Genomic DNA, 17,194 nt, shown 5'->3' with positions numbered 1-17,194 from the left:
TGGTAATAAATAATTTATTATCTTCGTATATGTGTCAATATAAGGTTGGATATTTTCATATGGCAGCAAATTAATTTCTCTGCATTTTGAGAGAGAGAGAGAGAGAGAGAGAGGGAGAGGCCTGTCTCTACAGTGATATACTATACACCAGCCTCTCCTTCTGCATTCCTTCCTCTTGGGGTCACTGTGGATTCCATGTTTGGGCTCCACATCTCTCTGACTGTCACTGTACAGGCAGAAAATCTTTAATAGCGATCGATGCCCACTATAGTAATCACATATTCAACATACATTTTTTATGATGATAAATTATTAAATTAGGATAAAAATATTATTGATTTGTTTGTAAATGTAAATTACATGTCAGTGTTCCCTATAAGGTCTTGTACATATCTTGTACATTTTTTCTTTTACACGTGTTTGGTTTCTTTACATGACACAGATGCCAACAGAGAATGTCTGTTACATAGAAGTTATGTTTGGATCGTCTTATAGTTCTATTCGCCATTCTAAGCTAAACAAAGCAACAAACTAAAATACATTTTTAAGCAAGGTCTGTAAGAAGGTCTTTTCAACAGAGTACACAAAATCCCCCTCCATGTCCTCAATAACGACACACAATGACATGAAAACCTTTGTGCCCTATGAGTTCTGTAACAGATCACCATTATTGCTGGTCTGTGACTCAACGACTTTGCCGTCGGTCAGAGGGGCATTTTCATTTTTATTTAAATTTTTATCTCACCTTTATTTAACCAGGTAGGCTAGTTGAGAACAAGTTCTCATTTGCAACTGCGACCTGGCCAAGATAAAGCATAGCAATTCGACATATACAACAACACAGAGTTACACATGGAATAAACAAAACATACAGTCAATAATACAGTAGAACAAATAAAACAAAAAGTATACATACAGTGAGTGCAAATGAGGTAAGATAAGGGAGTTAAGGAAATAAATAGGCCATGGTGGCGAAGTAATTACAATATGGCAATTAAACACTGGAATGGTAGATGTGCAGAAGATGAATCGGCAAGTAGAGATACTGGGGTGCAAAGGAGTAAGATATATAAATAAATACAGTATGGGTATGAGGTAGATAGATGGGCTGTTTACAGATGGGCTATGTACAGGTGCAGTAATCTGTGAGCTGCTCTGACATCTGGTGCTTAAAGCTAGTGAGGGAGATATGGGTCTCCAGCTTCAGTAATTTTTGCAGTTCGTTCCAGTCATTGGCAGCAGAGAACTGTAAGGAAAGGCGACCAAAGGAGGAATTGGGGGTGACCAGTGAGATATACCTGCTGGAGCGCGTGCTACGAGTGGGTGCTGCTATCGTGACCAGTGAGCTGAGATACGGCGGGGCTTTACCTAGCAGAAACTTGTAGATAACCTGTAGCCAGTGGGTTTGGTGACGAGTATGAAGCGAGGGCCAACCAACGAGAGCGTACAGGTCGCAGTGGTGGGTAGTATATGAGGCTGTGGTGACAAAACGGATGGCACTGTGATAGACTGCATCCAATTTGTTGAGTAGAATGTTGGAGGCTATTTTATAGATGACATCGCCGAAGTCTAGGATCGGTAGGATGGTCAGTTTTACGAGGGCATGTTTGGCAGCATGAGTGAAGGATGCTTTGTTGCTATATAGGAAGCCGATTCTAGATTTAATTTTGGATTGGAGATACCTAATGTGAGTCTGGAAGGAGAGTTTACAGTCTAACCAGATACCTAGCTATTTGTAGTTGTCCACGTATTCTAAGTCAGAGCCGTCCAGAGTAGTGATGCTGGACGGGCGGGCAGGTGCGGGCAGTGATCGATTGAATAGCATGCATTTAGTTTTACTTGCATTTAAGAGCAGTTGGTGGCCACGGAAGGAGAGTTGTATGGCATTGAAGCTCGTCTGGAGGTTAGTTAACACAGTGTCCAAAGAGGGGCCAGAAGTATACAGAATGGTGTCGTCTGCGTAGAGGTGGATCAGAGAATCACCAGCAGCAAGAGCGACATCATTGATGTATACAGAGAAGACAGTCGGCCCGAGAATTGAACCCTGTGGCACCCCCATAGAGACTGCCAGAGGTACGGACAACCGGCCCTTCGATTTGACACACTGAACTCTATCAAAGAAGTAGTTGGTAAACCAGGCGAGGCAATAATTTGAGAAACCAAGGCTGTCAAGTCTGCCAATAAGAATGTGGTGATTGACAGAGTCGAAAGCCTTGGCCAGGTCAATGAATATGGCTGCACAGTAATTTCTCTTATCGATGGTGCTTTTGATATTGTTTAGGACCTTGAGCGTGCTTCGGATGCACCCATGACCAGCTCTGAAACCAGATTGCATAGCGGAGAAGGTACGGTGGGATTCGAAATGGTTGGTAATCTGTTTGTTAACTTGGCTTTCGAAGACCTTAGAAAGACAGGGTAGGATAGATTTAGGTCTGTAGTAGTTTGGGTCTAGAGTGTCACCCCCTTTGAAGAGTGGGATGACCGTGGCAGCTTTCCAATCTTTGGGAATCTCAGACAATACAAAAGAGAGGTTGAACAGGCTAGTAATAGGGGTTGCAACAATTTTGGCAGATCATTTTAGAAAGGGTACAGATTGTCTAGCCCGGGTGATTTGTAGTGGTCCAGATTTTGCCGCTCTTTCAGAACATCATCTATCTGGATTTGGGTGACGGAGAAATGGTGGGGGCTTGGGCGGGTTGCTGTGGCGGGTGCCGGGCAGTTGACCGGGTTAAGGGTAGCCAGGTGGAAAGTATGGCCAGCCGTAGAGAAATGCTTATTAAATTTCTCAATTATAGTGGATATATCGGTGGTAACAGTGTTTCCTAGCCTCAGAGCAGTGGGCAGCTGGGAGGAGGTGTTCTTATTCTCCATAGACTTTACAGTGTCCAAGAACTTTTTTGAGTTTGTACTACAGGATGCACATTTCTGTTTGAAAAAGCTAGCCGTAGCTTTCCTAACTGCCTGTGTATATTTGTTCCCAACTTCCCTTAAAAGTTGCATATCACGGGGGCTATTCGATGCTAATGCAGAACGCCATAGGATGTTTTGGTGCTGGTCAAGGGTAGACAGGTCTGGAGTGAACCAAGGACTATATCTATTCCTAGTTCAAATTGTTTTGAATGGGGCATGCTTATTTGAGATGGTGAGCAAGGCACTTTTAAAGAATAACCAGCCATCCTCTACTGACGGGATGAGGTCAATGTCATTCCAGGATACCCCGGGCCGAGTCGATTAGAAGGCCTTCTCATAGAAATGTTTTAGGGAGCGTTTGACAGTGATGAGGGGGGGTTGTTTGACTGCAGACCAATTACTGACACAGGCAACGAGGCAGTGATTGCTGAGATCTTGATTGAAAACAGCAGAGGTGTATTTGGAGGGCGAGTTAGTTAGGATGATATCTATGATATCCATGAGGGTACCAACATGGTTGGTTAAGGCATATTGAGCAGGGCTAGAGGCTCTACAGTGAAAGAAGACAGTAATCACTAACCAGGACAGTAAAAGATGAGGCATATTGATATTAGAGAGGAGCATGCATAGCCAACTGATCATATGGATCCAGTGAGTGCTGTGGCTGGCTGGGCTGACTCGTCGATTCAGACAGTTAGCAGGCCGGGGCTGATAAGCTAGCAGTTAGTAGGCCGGGGCTAACAAGCTAGCAGTTAGCAGACCGGGGCTAGCAAGCTAGCAGTTAGCAGATCGGGTCTAGCAAGTTAGCAGAAGGGCCTTTGGGGGACGTCGCGATGGAGGTAAGTCTGTTTTTACCTCTTCGTGCCTCTTCCGGGATGGAAACGCTAGCCAGGAGTAGTCACCCGTGATTGCGGTTAGCTAGTTGCGAAGATCCAGATGAAAATGTTCAGAGTTTGCGGTAGGAATCTGGGGATATGGAGAGAAAAAAAATAGGTCCGATATGCTCTGGTTTGAGTCACGTTGTACGAACTGGTGAGAGGTTTCCGAGCTAAAGGTTAGCTGATGACCGCTAGCAGTGGTTTGCTGACTGATAGCTGGTAGCTAGTTTGCTGACTATCTTCAGTTGAGGGATTCCAGATCCGAAGTAACTAGAAATACTTGAGAAAAAAAAACAGATCCACGCCACATTGGGTGAGGCGGGTTACAGGAGAGTATTTACAAGTTGAGGTTTAGGAAAATATTTTTAAAAGATATGCGAAGAAAGATATGTACAAGGGACGTGACAGGACAAAAACAAAGACGTCTGACTTCTATGCCATCTTGGATATTTTTGGGGCAGCCTCACAAGAGTTACACACACAGGAGGTACACACACATTACAATGGTTGTTTTAAAGCAGTCATTTCGGACAACTGTGTGATCACGCTCTCCATAGCCAATGTGAGCAAGACCTTTAAACAGGTCAACATTCACAAGGCCGTGGGGCTAGATGGATTACCAGGCCGTGTACTCAGAGCTCCTTTTTCTCTGCCTCCTCTTCACTCAAATCACAGGGATCTGGGCCTGTTCCCGAGAAAGCAGTATATCATTCGCGTTGGGCTCGTCAGACTCGTTAAAGTAAAAAGGATTCTGCTAGTCCGTGGTGAGTAATCGCAGTCCTGATGTCCAGAAGTTATTTTCGGGCATAAGAGACGGTAGCGACAACATTATGTACAGAATAAGTTAAAAAACAAGTTGCAAATAAGCAAGTTGCAACAAATAATGCAAATAAACAAACAAAAAAACACAATCGGTTGAGGACACGTAAAACGTCAGGATAGGATTAGGCAGATGTTGATACACAGCCGCCTTTGATGATATTAGTTTGGTTGCATTCAGCAACACAGCTGTCCAGCTTGTCCCTCACAACCAGGCTACTCTTTTAGTGAGCCAGTGGATCCTCATTACCAAGCCCAGGATAGAACCAAGGATCAGGCCATGGACGACACAGGAGAGTCAGCTAAGGAAAAAAGCCAATATTAAATCTATTTTCTTCACTAGAAAGCATGTGTCAAATTGGAATGAAAATGGGCATTTGATAGTAAGATTATTACTTAATGACACTTAACTATAAGGAAATCTGCAAAGGAAGCGGTGTTGATAGAGGAAGACGAGCTCTTCAGATACTGTAAGTGAAAGCTATCTCTCAGAAGACGGAGGAGAGAGCAGGGGTTGTTTTCCTTGTGACAAGCCTCTGTTTCTCAGAGGACAAAGCAGCAGTGCCAAATACAATGGCCATGGTTCATAACAATTAACATTAAGTACCAGTCCAAATGGAGTGACCCGTCTTACCCTGGAAGTGCAGGGCCATAAATTAAGGTTACAGATCAATGATGGAAAACAGGATAATACATGCGGACATGTGGCCAGATTGGTCCTGTGGGGGGCACAGGGGGCATGTGCCTCTTCAGATTGGTCCTGTGGGGGGCACAGGGGGCATGTGCCTCTTCAGATTGGTCCTGTGGGGGGCACAGGGGCATGTGCCTCTTCAGATTGGTCCTGTGGGGGGCACAGGGGGCATGTGCCTCTTCAGATTGGTCCTGTGGGGGGCACAGGGGCATGTGCCTCTTCAGATTGGTCCTGTGGGGGGCACAGGGGGCATGTGCCTCTTCAGATTGGTCCTGTGGGGGTCACACACAGGACCAACTACATGCGCAGGACCCCCACAGGACCAGTCTGAAGAGAACATGCCCCCTGTGCCCCCTACAGGACCAATCTGAGGAGGCACATGCCCCTTGTGACCCCCACAGGACTTTGATTAAGGCCAATGTGTCTATGTATGCGGATGACTCAACGCTATACACGTCAGCTACTACAGCGACTGAAATGACTGCAACGCTTAACAAAGAGCTGCAGTTAGTTTTGGAATGGGTAGCAAGGAAATACGTTAGTCCTAAATATTTCTAAAAATAAAAGCATTGTATTTGGGACAAATCATTCACTAAACCCTAAACCTCAACTACGTCTCGTAATGAATAATGTGGAAATTTAGAACGTTGAGGTCACTAAACTGCTTGGAGTAACCCTGGATTGTAAACTGTCATGGTCAAAATATATAGCTAGGATGGGGGAGAAGTCTGTCCAGAATAAAGCGCTGCTCTGCTTTATTAACAACAGTATCAACAAGGCAGGTACTGCAGGACCTGGTTTTGTCACACCTGGACTACTGTTCAGTAGTGTGGTCAGGTGCCACAAAGAGGGACTTGGGAAAATTACAATTGGCTCAGAACAGGGCAGCACTGCTGGTCCTTAAAAGTACAGAGAGAGCTAACATTAATGATGTGCATGTCAATCTCTCATGGCTCAAAGTGGAATAGAGAATGACTTCATCATTACTTGTTTTTGTAAGAGGTGTTGACAAGCTGAATGTAACAAGCTGTCACCCATTCATACCCCACAAGACATGCCACCAGAGGTCTCTTCACAGTCCCCAAGTCCAGAACAGACTACGGGAGGCGCACAGTACATAGAGGCATGATTACATGGAACTCTATTCCACATCAGGTAACTGATGCAAGCAGTAGAATCAGATTTAAAAAGCAGGTAAATATACACCTTATGGAACAATGGGGACTGTGGAGAGACACACACAAAGGTACAAACACACGCATACGCACACATTGTGATATTGTTGTATGGTGGTATTGAACATTTTGTATTGTGGATATGTGGTGCTGTAGGGATGTTAAATGATGTACTGTTTTATCTTTAGCTCATTCAGTAGAATCATAGTTCACTGTTTTAGATTTTGTTTAATTTGTAATGTGGGTGCTTGGTGTGTTTGAACCCCAGGAAGAGTAGCTGCTGCCTTTGCAATGCTAATGGGGATCCCGAATAAATACAAATACAAATACATTGGCATATGCCTCTTCAGATTGGACATGTAGGGGGCATAGGGTCATATGCCTCCTCAGTGTAAGGGTTGACGCTGGTTGACGAGAAGCAGGTACAGGGAGTGAACATTTAATTAGCAACGGACATGGAACAGGACAGGACAACGTCTGGACATGAACACATAACGACATTAATGCTGACACAGGGAACAGACTGAGGAGCAGACAGAAATAGTGAAGGCAAACAACAAAGTGAAGGCGTCCAGGTGAGTCCAGTGAGCACTAATGTGAGTAATGATGGTGACAGGTGTGCGTAATAAGTGGCAGCCTGGTGCCCTCGAGCGCCAGAGAGGGAGAGCGGGAGCAGGCGTGACAGTACCCCCCCTCTCGGGACGCCACCCAGCGTTCCATCTGGCCAAGCCTGATGGGGCATAGATGCCAGAGGAACCGGCAGAGGCATGGGAGCCTGGCGATTCGGCTGAGGCGTTGGAGCCTGATGATCCGGCTGAGGCGTGGGAGCCCGACGATCCGTCTGAGGCGTGGGAGTCCCACGAACCGGCTGAGGTGTGGGAGCCTGATGATCCGGCTGAGGCGTGGGAGCCCGACGATCCGTCTGAGGCGTGGGAGCCCGACGATCCGTCTGAGGCATGGGAGTCCCACGAACCGGCTGAGGTGTGGGAGGCTGATGGGCCGGCTGAAGTGGGGTGGGCACCTGCAGAGCCTACCGAGGCAGGAAGACCTCTCGAGCCAGCTAAGGCGTGGAAGCCCGACGAGCTAGCTGAGGCATCCCCGGTTCCCTCGGCGACGGCACCCGGACCTGACGTCGCCAACAGTGCAAAAAAGGTGTTAGGTGAACAATAGGTAAGTAAAGAAATAAAACAACAGTAAAAAGACAGGCTATATAGAGTAGCGAGGCTATAAAAGTAGCGAGGCTACAAACAGACACCGGTTAGTCAGGCTGATTGAGGTAGTATGTACATTTAGAGATGGTTAAAGTGACTATGCATATATGATGAACAGATAGTAGCAGTAGCATAAAAGAGGGGTTGTGGGTGGCGGGACACAATGCAGATAGCCCGGTTAGCCAATGTGTGGGAGCACTGGTTGGTCGGCCCAATTGCGACTTATTACATGAATGTGTAGTTAAAGTGACTATACATATACGATAGACAGAGAGTAGTAGCAGCGTAAAATAGGGGTTGGGGGGGGACAATGAAAATAGTCTGGGTAGCCATTTGATTACCTGTTCAGGAGTCTTATGGCTTGGGGGTAAAAACTGTTGAGAAGAATTTTTGTCCTAGACTTGGCACTCTGGTACCGCATGGAGCACTTCCTTATTACACCAACATGGAACCCTTCCTTATTACACCAACATGGAGCCCTTTCTTATTACACCAACATGGAGCCCGTCCTTATTACACCAACATGGAGCCCTTCCTTATTACACCAACATGGAGCCCTTTCTTATTACACCAACATGGAGCCCTTCCTTATTACACCAACATGGAGCCCGTCCTTATTACACCAACATGAAGCCCTTCCTTATTGCAGCAACATGGAGCCCTTTCTTATTACACCAACATGGAGCACTTTCTTATTACACCAACATGGAGCACTTTCTTATTACACCAACATGGAGCCCTTTCTTATTACACCAACATGGAGCCCTTTCTTATTACACCAACATGGAGCACTTTCTTATTACACCAACATGGAGCCCTTTCTTATTACACCAACATGGAGCCCTTCCTTATCGCGGCAACATGGAGCCCTTCCTTATTACACCAACATGGAGCCTTTCCTTATTACACCAACATGGAGCCCTTTCTTATTAAACCAACATGGAGAACTTTCTTATTACACCAACATGGAGCCCTTTCTTATTACACCAACATGGAGCACTTTCTTATTACACCAACATGGAGCCCTTTCTTATTACACCAACATGGAGCCTTTCCTTATTACACCAACATGGAGCCCTTCCTTATTACACCAACATGGAGCCCTTCCTTATTACACCAACATAGAGCCCTTCCTTATTGCACCAACATGGAGCCCTTCCTTATTACACCAACATTAAGCACCTTCTTATTACACCAACATGGAGCCCTTCCTTATTACACAAACATTAAGCACCTTCTTTTTACACCAACATGGAGCCCTTCCTTATTGCCCCAACATGGAGCCCTTCCTTATTGCTGCAGCATGGAGCCCTTTCTTATTGCACCAACATGGAGCCCTTCCTTATTACACCAACATGAGGCACTTTCTTATTACACCAACATGGAGCCCTTCCTTATTACACCAACATGGAGCACTTTCTTATTACACCAACATGGAGCCCTTCCTTATTACACCAACATGGAGCACTTTCTTATTGCACCAACATGGAGCCCTTCCTTATTACACCAACATGAGGCACTTTCTTATTACACCAACATGGAGCCCTTCCTTATTACACCAACATGGAGCACTTTCTTATTACACCAACATGGAGCCCTTCCTTATTACACCAACATGGAGCCCTTCCTTATTACACCAACATGGAGCACTTTCTTATTACACCAACATGGAGCACTTTCTTATTACACCAACATTAAGCACCTTCTTATTACACCAACATGGAGCACGTTCTTATTACAACAACATGGAGCCCTTTCTTATTACACCAACATGGAACCCTTCCTTATTCCACCAACATGGAGCCTTTTATTATTACACCAACATGGAGGACTTTCTTATTACACCAACATGGAGCCCTTCCTTATTACACCAACATGGAGCCCTTCCTTATTACACCAACATGGAGCCCTTCCTTATTGCACCAACATGGAGCCCTTCCTTATTACACCAACATGGAGCACTTCCTTATTACACCAACATGGAGCACTTTCTTATTACACCAACATTAAGCACCTTCTTCTTACACCAACATGTAGCCCTTCCTTATTACACCATCATGGAGCACTTTCTTATTACACCAACATGGAGCCCTTTCTTATTACACCAACATGGAGCCCTTCCTTATTACACCAACATGGAGCCCTTCCTTATTACACCAACATGGAGCCCTTTCTTATTACACCAACATGGAGCACTTTCTTATTACACCATCATGGAGCACTTCCTTATTACACCAACATGGAGCCCTTCCTTATTACACCATCATGGAGCACGTCCTTATTACACCAACATGGAGCCCTTCCTTATTACACCAACATGGCGCACTTTCTTATTACACCAACATGGAGCACTTTCTTATTACACCAACATTAAGCATCTTCTTATTACACCAACATGGAGCACGTTCTTATTACAACAACATGGAGCCCTTTCTTATTACACCAACATGGAACCCTTCCTTATTCCACCAACATGGAGCCCTTTATTATTACACCAACATGGAGCACTTTCTTATTACACCAACATGGAGCCCTTCCTTATTACACCAACATGGAGCCCTTCCTTATTACACCAACATGGAGCCCTTCCTTATTGCACCAACATGGAGCCCTTCCTTATTACACCAACATGGAGCACTTCCTTATTACACCAACATGGAGCACTTTCTTATTACACCAACATTAAGCACCTTCTTCTTACACCAACATGGAGCCCTTCCTTATTACACCATCATGGAGCACTTTCTTATTACACCAACATGGAGCCCTTTCTTATTACACCAACATGGAGCCCTTCCTTATTACACCAACATGGAGCCCTTCCTTATTACACCAAAATGGAGCCCTTTCTTATTACACCAACATGGAGCACTTTCTTATTACACCATCATGGAGCACTTCCTTATTACACCAACATGGAGCCCTTCCTTATTACACCATCATGGAGCACGTCCTTATTACACCAACATGGAGCCCTTCCTTATTACACCAACATGGAGCCCTTCCTTATTCCACCAACAAGGAGCCCTTCCTTATTACACCAACATGGCGCACTTTCTTATTACACCATCATGGAGCACTTTCTTATTACACCAACATGGAGCCCTTTCTTATTACACCAACATGGAGCACTTTGGTGTACTCCTTATTGCCCCTACTTGGAGCCCTTCCTTATTGGCCAGACATGGAACCCTTACGTATTCCCCCGACTTGGAGCCCTTCCTTATTGGCCCAACATGGAACCCTTCCTTATTGCCCCAACATGGAGCCCTTCCTTATTACACCAACATGGAACCCTTCCTTATTTCACCAACATGGAACCCTTCCTTATTACACCAACATGGAACCCTTCCTTATTACACCAACATGGAACCCTTCCTTATTACACCAACATGGAGCCCTTCCTTATTACACCAACATGGAGCCCTTCCTTATTACACCAACATGGAGCACTTTGGTGTACTCCTTATTGCCCCTACTTGGAGCCCTTCCTTATTGGCCAGACATGGAACCCTTACGTATTCCCCCGACTTGGAGCCCTTCCTTATTGGCCCAACATGGAACCCTTCCTTATTGCCCCAACATGGAGCCCTTCCTTATTACACCAACATGGAGCCCTTCCTTATTACACCAACATGGAGTCCTTCCTTATTGCACCAACATGGAGCCCTTCCTTATTACACCAACATGGAGCACTTCCTTATTACACCAACATGGAGCCCTTTCTTATTACACCAACATGGATCACTTTCTTATTACACCATCATGGAGCACTTCCTTATTACACCAACATGGAGCCCTTCCTTATTACACCATCATGGAGCACTTCCTTATTACACCAACATGGAGCCCTTCCTTATTACACCAACATGGAGCCCTTTCTTATTACACCAACACGGAGCCCTTTCTTATTACACCAACACGGAGCCCTTCCTTATTACACCAACATGGAGCCCTTTCTTATTACACCAACATGGCGCACTTTCTTATTACACCAACATGGAGCCCTTTCTTATTACACCAACATGGAGCACTTTCTTATTACACCATCATGGAGCACTTTCTTATTACACCAACATGGAGCCCTTTCTTATTACACCAACATGGAGCACTTTCTTATTACACCAACATGGAGCACTCTCTTATTACACCAACATGGAGCACTTTCTTATTACACCATCATGGAGCACTTTCTTATTACACCAACATGGAGCCCTTTCTTAATACACCAACATGGAGCACTTTCTTATTACACCAACATGGAGCACTTTCTTATTACACCAACATGGAGCCCTTTCTTATTACACCAACATGGAGCCCTTCCTTATCGCAGTAACATGGAGCCTTTCCTTATTACATCAACATGGAGCCCTTCCTTATTACACCAACATGGAGCCCTTTCTTATTGCACCAATATGGAGCCCTTTCTTATTACACCAACATGGAGCCCTTCCTTATTACACCAACATGGAGCACTTTCTTATTACACAAACATGGAGCCCTTCCTTATTACACCAACATGGAGCCCTACCTTATTGCAGCAACATGGAGCCCTTCCTTATTGCAGCAACATGGAGCCCTTCCTTATTACACCAACATGGAGCCCTTCCTTATTACGCCAACATGGAGCCCTTTCTTATTACACCAACATGGAGCCCTTCCTTATTACACCAACATGGAGCCCTTCCTTATTACACCAACATGGAGCACTTTCTTATTACACCAACATGGAGCACTTTCTTATTACACCAACATGGAGCCCTTCCTTATTACACCAACATGGAGCCCTTCCTTTTCACACCAACATTAAGCACCTTCTTATTACACCAACACGGAGCACTTCCTTATTACACCAAATGGAGCCCTTCCTTATTACACCAACATGGAGCCCTTCCTTATTACACCAACATGGAGCCCTTCCTTATTACACCAACATGGAGCCCTTTCTTATTGCACCAACATGGAGCCCTTTCTTAATACACCAACATTAAGCACCTTCTTATTACACCAACACGGAGCACTTTCTTATTACACCAACATTAAGCACCTTCTTATTACACCAACATGGAGCCCTTTCTTATTACACCAACATGGAGCACTTTCTTATTACACCAACATGGAGCCTTTTCTTATTGCCCCAACATGGACCCCTTCCTTATTACACCAACATGGAGTCCTTCCTTATTGCACCAACTTGGAGTCCGTCCTTATTGCCCCAACTTGGAGCCCTTCCTTATTGGCCCAACATGGAACCCTTCCTTATTGCCCCAACTTGGAGCCCTTCCTTATTGGCCCAACATGGAACCCTTCCTTATTGCCCCTACTTGGAGTCCTTCCTTATTGGCCAAACATGGAACCCTTACTTATTTCCCCGACTTGGAGCCCTTCCTTATTGGCCCAACATGGAACCCTTCCTTATTGCCCCAACATGGAGCCCTTCCTTACTGGCCCAACATGGAACCCTTCCCTATTACACCAACATGGAGCCCTTCCTTATTACACCAACATGGAACCCTTCCTTATTTCACCAACATGGAACCCTTCCTTATTACACCAACATGGAACCCTTCCTTATTTAACCAACATGGAGCCCTTCCTTATTACACCAACATGTAGCCCTTCCTTATTACACCAACATGGAGCCCTTCCTTATTACACCAACATGGAGCCCTTCCTTATTACACCAACATGGAACCCTTCCTTATTACACCAACATGGAACCCTTCCTTATTACACCAACATGGAGCCCTTCCTTATTACACCAACATGTAGCCCTTCCTTATTACACCAACATGGAGCCCTTCCTTATTACACCAACATGGAGCCCTTCCTTATTACACCAACATGGAGCCCTTCCTTATTACACCAACATGGAGCCCTTCCTTATTACACCAACATGTAGCCCTTCCTTATTACACCAACATGGAGCCCTTCCTTATTACACCAACATGGAGCCCTTCCTTATTACACCAACATGGAACCCTTCCTTATTACACCAACATGGAACCCTTCCTTATTACACCAACATGGAGCCCTTCCTTATTACACCAACATGTAGCCCTTCCTTATTACACCAACATGGAGCCCTTCCTTATTACACCAACATGGAGCCCTTCCTTATTACACCAACATGGAGCACTTCCTTATTACACCAACATGTAGCCCTTCCTTATTACACCAACATGGAGCCCTTCCTTATTACACCAACATGGAGCACTTTCTTATTACACCAACATGGAGCACTTTCTTATTACACCAACATGGAGCCCTTCCTTATTACACCAACATGGAGCCCTTCCTTATTACACCAACATAGAACCCTTCCTTATTACACCAACATGGAGCACTTTCTTATTACACCAACATGGAGCCCTTCCTTATTACACCAACATGGAGCCCTTCCTTATTCCACCAACATGGAGCCCTTCCTTATTACACCAACATGGCGCACTTTCTTATTACACCAACATGGAGCACTTGAAAATGGTTACATTTCAGACAATGAGTTCAAATTTCTTTTCAATGGCAGTCCGCGTATGGCCTCTTTTTACCTTCTTCCAAAAATCCACAAAAATCTTGAAAACCCCCCAGGCAGACCAGTCATTAGTGGTAATGAAAGTCTGACAGAACCCATCTCTAAGTACATTGATTACTTTATTAAGCCTTTTCTGTTGTCACTTCCAGCCTATCTTCAAGACACCACAGATGTGTTGAACAAAATTAAGGAATTGAAGAATATAGGTACAGCTTCCTTTTTAGTCACCATGGATGTGGAGTCTCTATACACCACCATTGAGCATCAACAAGGTTTGGCAGCGATGCACCATTTCTTGAGTACCCGGCCTGAAACTGAGATGCCTCCTACAGAATTCATTGTATCACTGACTGAATGGACTCTTAACCATAACATCTTTATCTTCCAGGACCGTATTTTCAAACAGGTCAAAGGATGTGCCATGGGAGCTTGCTACAGCCCTTCCTACGCTGGTTTGTACTTGGGTAAATGGGAAAATGACTTCATTTTGGATCCTTCTAATAACCATTTCTTTGACCGGATTATATGGTGGGGACGCTATATTGATGATGTTTGCCTGTTTTGGTCCGGCTCAGAAGATGAACTTATTTCCTTCCACCAATACCTCAACAGCATTAACCCTAACATCAAACTAACTATGGAATACAGCAAGGATAACATTCATTTTTTGGACCTCGATATTAGTAAAAATGACAAAGGTTGTTTGCACACATCAATCTTTAGGAAGCCTACAGATGGGAATACCATTCTGAGGGCAGACAGTTTTCACCCCAAAAGGCTAAAAGAGAATATTCCATATGGCCAATTCCAAAGAGTCCGTAGAATTTGCAATCAGGAAACAGACTACAGTGTCAAATCTGCAGAATTGGAGAATCGCTTTTTGGATCGGGGCTACAGCGTTCAGGTCCTGAAAGATGCAGGTATAAGGGCTGGATTACTTGACAGAGAGAACTTGTTACGAAGAGGAGTGCCCCGTGATACATCAGAGAGAGTGTATTTTGTTACAAAATACAGCACTGAAGCAGAGAACATTAAAAGAATCATTAAAAATAATTGGGGAATCATCCAAAGTGATACGCTACTACGCCAAGTCTTTCCTGAACCACCAGTCATAAGCTTTAAGAGATGTCCTACCCTAAATGACAAATTAGTCCACAGTTACCTTCCGGGTGACTCTCAAAAAACTTGGCTTGACCACAAACCCAAGGGCTCTTTTAAATGTTACCAGTGCAACCATTGCAGTAATATTGTACAGAAAAAGTATTTTGTTGACACAGCTTCTAAAATGGAGTATTACCTCAAGCATTTTATTAACTGCAAAACCACTCATGTCATCTATAGACTGGAATGTCCACAGTGCAAGGTGTTCTACATTGGACGGACAAAGAGACGCCTTCAAGATCGCTTGACGGAACACAAGTACGCCATACGGGTAGGCAATGAAGACTACCCCATGGCAAGGCACTACAAGTCCTTACACCATGGTAACCCTGCCTCCCTACAAGCTATGGGTATTGATCATGTTCCGGCCTCTATTAGAAAAGGGGACCGTCTTAAACAGTTAAACCAAAGGGAAAGTTTTTGGATTTACAAACTACAGGCCACTAAGTACCCTGGTTTAAATGAAGATATGGATTTCTCACCCTTCCTGTAGGGTCGTTATGGGTCCATTTGCTGTCATCTAGTGGACATTTTGCTCAATTGCCCTCTAGCTATGTTTGGACTGTTGTTCATGTTTTGCTGTGATCTGTGGAATATATTGCTTTCTTGTTCTGGACACTTCTCCCAGTCATGGTTAGGGTTGGAACTGCCTCTCTGGGTGTTCTGATGCTTCTAGCTTGGAGTTGTATGCTCATGATAACATAGCTACAGTATTTTACCTTTTCATGTGTATATTATTGCTTACTAGGTGTGTCCAATTTGGTAACCACTCCCTCTTCTAATTAGGGCTAATTGGAAAAGACTTTCAAAAGAGGACATTGTATTCTCTTTTTTCTGTACTCCCTGACGAAGGCCATGCAGCCGAAACGCGTCGGTTTTTTGACAACTTTGTTTCTATTGAACATGCCATACTAATAAAGGCATTTTAATTAATTTATGAAGAGTGCCTTGGTCCTCCTTTCTTTTTGATGGAGCCCTTCCTTATTGCCCCAACATGGAGCCCTTCCTTATTACACCAACGTGGAGCCCTTCCTTATTGCACCAACTTGGAGCCCTTCCTTATTGCCCCAACTTGGAGCCCTTCCTTATTGGCCCAACATGGAACCCTTCCTTATTGCCCCAACTTGGAGCCCTTCCTTATTGGCCCAACATGGAACCCTTCCTTATCAATCAATCAATCAATCAATTTTATTTTATATAGCCCTTCGTACATCAGCTAATATCTCGAAGTGCTGTACAGAAACCCAGCCTAAAACCCCAAACAGCTAGTAATGCAGGTGTAGAAGCACGGTGGCTAGGAAAAACTCCCTAGAAAGGCCAAAACCTAGGAAGAAACCTAGAGAGGAACCAGGCTATGAGGGGTGGCCAGTCCTCTTCTGGCTGTGCCGGGTGGAGATTATAACAGAACTATGCCAAGATGTTCAAAAATGTTCATAAGTGACAAGCATGGTCAAATAATAATCATGAATAATTTTCAGTTGGCTTTTCATAGCTGATCATTAAGAGTTGAAAAACAACAGGTCTGGGACAGGTGGCGGTTCCATAACCGCAGGCAGAACAGCTGAAACTGGAATAGCAGCAAGGCCAGGCGGACTGGGGACAGCAAGGAGTCACCACGGGCGGCAGTCCCGACGCATGGTCCCAGGGCCCAGGTCCTCCGAGAGAAAGAAAGAGAGAAGGAGAAAATTAGAGAGAGCCAAGATTTTCAAAATGTTCATAAATGACAAGCATGGTCAAATAATAATCAGGAATAAATCTCAGTTGGCTTTTCATAGCCGATCATTAAGAGTTGAAAACAGCAGGTCTGGGACAGG

This window comes from Salvelinus fontinalis, chromosome 1 (genome assembly GCF_029448725.1).
Source record: "Salvelinus fontinalis isolate EN_2023a chromosome 1, ASM2944872v1, whole genome shotgun sequence".
Lineage (NCBI taxonomy): Eukaryota > Metazoa > Chordata > Actinopteri > Salmoniformes > Salmonidae > Salvelinus > Salvelinus fontinalis.
This window is presented reverse-complemented; position numbering follows the sequence as displayed.